Source organism: Heterodontus francisci, unplaced genomic scaffold (genome assembly GCF_036365525.1).
Source record: "Heterodontus francisci isolate sHetFra1 unplaced genomic scaffold, sHetFra1.hap1 HAP1_SCAFFOLD_2227, whole genome shotgun sequence".
NCBI lineage: Eukaryota > Metazoa > Chordata > Chondrichthyes > Heterodontiformes > Heterodontidae > Heterodontus > Heterodontus francisci.
Genome location: NW_027141633.1, coordinates 15,001 through 22,500, shown reverse-complemented (window position 1 = coordinate 22,500; position 7,500 = coordinate 15,001).

Below are 7,500 nucleotides of genomic sequence, written 5' to 3'. Positions count from 1 at the left end.
GGGGCCCGGGAAAGTCGCCGAGTCCGACCCCATACACTTCCATGAGTTGGGGGTTTTGGCCTTCCCGGCCCAAGGCTCGCCTTATTTCGGCCTGCACTTTCGGAAAAGGGTGCATTCCTTTTGGTTAATGATTTCACCAGCCCGGGTCTTAGCCTCTGCCCCGACGGCTAAGTCTTTTGGTTAATGATTTCCTGCGGCTGGGACTACCCTTTCCCCCGCCCTGCAGGCACCCGGGTCGGGAGGCCGTCGGGGGCACTTTCCGGGGCAAATCCGGACCCTTACGCAAGGGAGAGTGCGCCCCCCGCCTCGGCCGGGGGTCAGGCTGCCGCCTATTAAGCCCGACAGAAAACCCGAAAAATGGACGAAAATGGGAAAAAATCCCCATCCGAAAAAGGCTTAAAAGTCGGTTGGGCGGCAGCTAGGGTCGGTCTCTGCAGACCTGGAGGCTCGGGTGGACTCTTGGAATAAACGTCCAAGTCCCGACTTGCCACCTCCTACTACTGTGCAGATACCCCGCCAACCCCCAGCCACCCGAATGACAAGCGTCCGATCAGCGGGACGAATTTGACAACTCTGGCCGGACCTCTGGAACTCCATCCCGGGTAACCGGGGCAAATTTTTCCGCTTGATCGCCCTTCCACTGGTTAACCATTTGCCCTTTCGGACTTAGTCTCTGGACATTATTCGACGGATTTTCTGGTTAACCATTTGCCCTTTCGGACTTAGTCTCTGGGCATTATTTTCGACTTTTTGGTTAATGATTTCACACTTTTTACTTACTTTTGCGCTTTTTGGTTAATGATTACTCTGCTTACTGGTTAATTATTTGCCCTTTCGGACTTAGTCTCTGGACATTATTTTCGAGTTTTTGGTTAATGATTTCACACTTTTAACATATTTTTGCGCTTTTTGGTTAATGATTACTCTGCTTACTGGTTAATTATTTGCCCTTTCGGACTTAGTCTCTGGAGATTATTTTCGAGTTTTTGGTTAATGATTTCACACTTTTTACTTACTTTTGCGATTTTTGGTTAATGATTTCACACTTTTTACTTACTTTTGCGCATTTTGGTTAATGATTACTCTGCTTACTGGTTAACCATTTGCCCTTTCGGACTTAGTCTCTGGACATTATTTTCGAGTTTTTGGTTAATGATTTCACACTTTTAACATATTTTTGCGCTTTTTGGTTAATGATTACTCTGCTTACTGGTTAACCATTTGCCCTTTCGGACTTAGTCTCTGCACATTATTTTCGAGTTTTTGGTTAATGATTTCATACTTTTTACTTACTTTTGCGCTTTTTGGTTAATGATTACTCTGCTTACTGGTTAACCATTTGCCCTTTTGGACTTAGTCTCTGGACATTATTTTCGAGTTTTTGGTTAATGATTTCACACTTTTTACTTACTTTTGCGATTTTTGGTTAATGATTACTCTGCTTACTGGTTAACCATTTGCCCTTTCGGACTTAGTCTCTGGAGATTATTTTCGAGTTTTTGGTTAATGATTTCACACTTTTTACTTACTTTTGCGATTTTTGGTTAATGATTTCACACTTTTTACTTACTTTTGCGCATTTTGGTTAATGATTACTCTGCTTACTGGTTAACCATTTGCCCTTTTGGACTTAGTCTCTGCACATTATTTTCGAGTTTTTGGTTAATGATTTCACACTTTTAACATATTTTTGCGCTTTTTGGTTAATGATTTCACACTTTTTACTTACTTTTGCGATTTTTGGTTAATGATTACTCTGCTTACTGGTTAACCATTTGCCCTTTCGGACTTAGTCTCTGGACATTGTTTTCGACATTTTGGTTAATGATTTCACACTTTTAACTTAATTTTGTGCTTTTTGGTTAATGATTTCATACTTTTTACTTACTTTTGCCCTTTTTGGTTAATGATTACTCTGCTTACTGGTTAACCATTTGCCCTTTCGGACTTAGTCTCTGGACATTGTTTTCGACATTTTGGTTAATGATTTCACACTTTTAACTTAATTTTGTGCTTTTTGGTTAATGATTTCATACTTTTTACTTACTTTTGCGATTTTTGGTTAATGATTACTCTGCTTACTGGTTAACCATTTGCCCTTTCGGACTTAGTCTCTGGACATTATTTTCGGGTTTTTGGTTAATGATTTCACACTTTTTACTTACTTTTGCGATTTTTGGTTAATGATTACTCTGCTTACTGGTTAACCATTTGCCCTTTCGGACTTAGTCTCTGGACATTGTTTTCGACATTTTGGTTAATGATTTCACACTTTTAACTTAATTTTGTGCTTTTTGGTTAATGATTTCATACTTTTTACTTACTTTTGCCCTTTTTGGTTAATGATTACTCTGCTTACTGGTTAACCATTTGCCCTTTCGGACTTAGTCTCTGGACATTGTTTTCGACATTTTGGTTAATGATTTCACACTTTTAACTTAATTTTGTGCTTTTTGGTTAATGATTTCATACTTTTTACTTACTTTTGCGATTTTTGGTTAATGATTACTCTGCTTACTGGTTAACCATTTGCCCTTTCGGACTTAGTCTCTGGACATTATTTTCGGGTTTTTGGTTAATGATTTCACACTTTTTACTTACTTTTGCGATTTTTGGTTAATGATTACTCTGCTTACTGGTTAACCATTTGCCCTTTCGGACTTAGTCTCTGGACATTGTTTTCGACATTTTGGTTAATGATTTCACACTTTTAACTTAATTTTGTGCTTTTTGGTTAATGATTTCATACTTTTTACTTACTTTTGCCCTTTTTGGTTAATGATTACTCTGCTTACTGGTTAACCATTTGCCCTTTCGGACTTAGTCTCTGGACATTGTTTTCGACATTTTGGTTAATGATTTCACACTTTTAACTTAATTTTGTGCTTTTTGGTTAATGATTTCATACTTTTTACTTACTTTTGCGATTTTTGGTTAATGATTACTCTGCTTACTGGTTAACCATTTGCCCTTTCGCACTTAGTCTCTGGAGATTATTTTCGACTTTTTGGTTAATGATTTCACACTTTTAACTTAATTTTGTGCTTTTTGGTTAATGATTTCATACTTTTTACTTACTTTTGCCCTTTTTGGTTAATGATTACTCTGCTTACTGGTTAACCATTTGCCCTTTCGGACTTGGTCTCTGGACATTATTTTCGAGTTTTTGGTTAATGATTTCACACTTTTTACTTACTTTTGCGATTTTTGGTTAATGATTTCACACTTTTTACTTACTTTTGCGATTTTTGGTTAATGATTACTCTGCTTACTGGTTAACCATTTGCCCTTTCGGACTTAGTCTCTGGAGATTATTTTCGAGTTTTTGGTTAATGATTTCACACTTTTTACTTACTTTTGCGATTTTTGGTTAATGATTTCACACTTTTTACTTACTTTTGCGATTTTTGGTTAATGATGACTCTGCTTACTGGTTAATTATTTGTACTTTCGGACTTGGTCTCTGGACATTATTTTCGAGTTTTTGGTTAATGATTTCACACTTTTAACATAATTTTGCGCTTTTTGGTTAATGATTACTCTGCTTACTGGTTAACCATTTGCCCTTTCGGACTTAGTCTCTGCACATTATTTTCGAGTTTTTGGTTAATGATTTCACACTTTTAACTTAATTTTGTGCTTTTTGGTTAATGATTTCATACTTTTTACTTACTTTTGCCCTTTTTGGTTAATGATTACTCTGCTTACTGGTTAACCATTTGCCCTTTCGGACTTAGTCTCTGGAGATTATTTTCGAGTTTTTGGTTAATGATTTCACACTTTAACATATTTTTAAGCTTTTTGGTTAATGATTACTCTGCTTACTGGTTAACCATTTGCCCTTTCGGACTTAGTCTCTGCACATTATTTTCGAGTTTTTGGTTAATGATTTCACACTTTTAACATATTTTTGCGCTTTTTGGTTAATGATTACTCTGCTTACTGGTTAACCATTTGCCCTTTCGGACTTAGTCTCTGCACATTATTTTCGACTTTTTGGTTAATGATTTCACACTTTTAACATATTTTTGCGCTTTTTGGTTAATGATTTCATACTTTTTACTTACTTTTGCGCCTTTTGGTTAATGATTACTCTGCTTACTGGTTAACCATTTGCCCTTTCGGACTTAGTCTCTGGAGATTATTTTCGAGTTTTTGGTTAATGATTTCACACTTTTTACTTACTTTTGCGATTTTTGGTTAATGATTACTCTGCTTACTGGTTAACCATTTGCCCTTTCGGACTTAGTCTCTGCACATTATTTTCGAGTTTTTGGTTAATGATTTCACACTTTTAACATATTTTTGCGCTTTTTGGTTAATGATTACTCTGCTTACTGGTTAACCATTTGCCCTTTCGGACTTAGTCTCTGCACATTATTTTCGACTTTTTGGTTAATGATTTCACACTTTTAACATATTTTTGCGCTTTTTGGTTAATGATTTCATACTTTTTACTTACTTTTGCGCCTTTTGGTTAATGATTACTCTGCTTACTGGTTAACCATTTGCCCTTTCGGACTTAGTCTCTGGAGATTATTTTCGAGTTTTTGGTTAATGATTTCACACTTTTTACTTACTTTTGCGATTTTTGGTTAATGATTACTCTGCTTACTGGTTAACCATTTGCCCTTTTGGACTTAGTCTCTGGACATTATTTTCGGGTTTTTGGTTAATGATTTCACACTTTTTACTTACTTTTGCGATTTTTGGTTAATGATGACTCTGCTTACTGGTTAACCATTTGCCCTTTCGCACTTAGTCTCTGGAGATTATTTTCGACTTTTTGGTTAATGATTTCACACTTTTAACTTAATTTTGTGCTTTTTGGTTAATGATTTCATACTTTTTACTTACTTTTGCCCTTTTTGGTTAATGATTACTCTGCTTACTGGTTAACCATTTGCCCTTTCGGACTTGGTCTCTGGACATTATTTTCGAGTTTTTGGTTAATGATTTCACACTTTTTACTTACTTTTGCGATTTTTGGTTAATGATTTCACACTTCTTACTTACTTTTGCGATTTTTGGTTAATGATTACTCTGCTTACTGGTTAACCATTTGCCCTTTCGGACTTAGTCTCTGGACATTATTTTCGAGTTTTTGGTTAATGATTTCACACTTTTTACTTACTTTTGCGATTTTTGGTTAATGATTTCACACTTTTTACTTACTTTTGCGATTTTTGGTTAATGATGACTCTGCTTACTGGTTAATTATTTGTACTTTCGGACTTGGTCTCTGGACATTATTTTCGACTTTTTGGTTAATGATTTCACACTTTTAACATAATTTTGCGCTTTTTGGTTAATGATTACTCTGCTTGCTTGTTACTGATTTCCCCTTTCGGACTTGATCTCTGGCCGTTCTTTTCGACCTTTTTGGATCAGGTTTCCACACTCTGAAATTATTTTGGGCTCACTGATTAGGCGAGATCAAGGGGGCATGCCTGGGCACTTTGGGCTCAGTTTGGGAAGGCGGCGTCCGTGTGCTCCTCCGCCCTTCCCGCACTTGCGGCTAGGTTTGCCAAACTGCGCTGACCCGCAGCCCTGCCTTTTTGCCCACGGCACACGGAACGACTCAAGTCTGGCTCCGTTCCAGGCCGTTGCCTCCGGCTGCCCGCCGTCCGGCCGGCCTGGGACGTACCCCGGCTGACGGCGCCGGAGGCCCTCTAGCAGCCACCGGTGCCGCGGGCCAATGGGTCCGGGCGTTCCGGAGCTATCGGTGGGGAAGTGCTCTCCCCTTTTCCTGACGCCGTTCGCCCGAGCAGAGGTGCAGCCTGACGGGACTGCTGTCGCCTTCCGCGGCGCACCGGCCCCTTTCACCTGCCGTCGACCGCGCGGAGCTCGGACCTCCCTCCCCGAAGTTATGGCCCCGGCGCCGGAGGGTGCCCGGGGCCGGGCATTCAGCGGGGTGAGTCTTAACCTTCCCGGTCAGCCTGCGGGGTCGGTGCGCCGGCACTCGACGCCGGAGGGTCCCCTCTTTCCGTAGAGCCCCGCCCGGTGCCGATCGGCCGGCGGATTGCGGAGCGAACCGCGCCTGACCGACGGGCCTCGGAAACCCGTTGCAGTCGACGGGGGGGAACCGGACAGCGGGACGAGGTGCCGATTCCACCCGCAGATTCGATCCCGAAATCCCGCGGGATTCGGCGGTCCGACCCGACAGATTCAAACGTCGCCCGGGCGGCCCCCAGCGGTCGGGCCGGCCTGGTTCCGCCACCGCCCGATGCCCCTCGCCCCCGGCTACCGCCGGCCGCGCAGACCGAGCGAATGCGGCCGGACGTCCGGCGGCAATCGGCCGGAAAGCGGTATGGCCATTTCCTACTGTCCCTCGGACGGGCAGAGGGGCGGCGCCGGGGCACTCGCGGACCAGGCCGCGCCCCTCCGAGCCCTACCGCCTGCCGTCGACCGCGCGGGGATCGGACCTCCCTCCCCGAAGTTATGGCCCCGGAGCCGGAGGGTAGCCGGGGCCGGGCATTCAGCGGGGTGAGTCTTCACCTTCCCGGTCAGCCTGCGGGGTCGGTGCGCCGGCACTCGACGCGGGAGGGTCCCCTCTTTCCGTAGAGCCCCGCCCGGTGCCGATCGGCCGGCGGATTGCGGAGCGAACCGCGCCTGACCGACGGGCCTCGGAAACCCGTTGCAGTCGACCGGGGGGAACCGGACAGCGGGACGAGGTGCCGATTCCACCCGCAGATTCGATCCCGAAATCCCGCGGGATTCGGCGGTCCGACCCGACAGATTCAAACGTCGCCCGGGCGGCCCCCAGCGGTCGGGCCGGCCTGGTTCCGCCACCGCCCGATGCCCCTCGCCCCCGGCTACCGCCGGCCGCGCAGACCGAGCGAATGCGGCCGGACGTCCGGCGGCAATCGGCCGGAAAGCGGTATGGCCATTTCCTACTGTCCCTCGGACGGGCAGAGGGGCGGCGCCGGGGCACTCGCGGACCAGGCCGCGCCCCTCCGAGCCCTACCGCCTGCCGTCGACCGCGCGGGGATCGGACCCTCCTCGCCGAAGTTATGGAGGTAAGACCGGGAGGCTGCCCAGGGTCGGGACTTCAACCGGCTGCCGCCACCCTTTCCCGCCTGTCCCACGGGCTCGGAGATCCAGGCCCTGCAAAGACCCTCCGGTCGCCACCCGACAGGTGCTTTACCGGAGAAATCGTAAACCGGCGTCAGGGCCGGACCTGTCCCGCAGAGGGCAGCCTGCGCCCTTATGCTTTCCCTTTTGCTTTGGCCCCGCAGTAGCAAATGGTTCACCGATAAGTCGGGAACCCACACGCCCGGCCCCACCCGCCCATCCTTCCGCAATGCATCGCCTAGACACACGCACCAAGGGCGCTCTCCTTCCCCCGCCTCCCACATCCCACAGGATGTGCCCTCAGACCACGGCGCCCACACAACCACCCACCCACCCACCCAACCTTCCTAAACACGCCGGCAAACATGCATCGAAACACGGCCACCTTCGCAAATTCACCCCCACGCCGACTATTAAGCCCGGCAA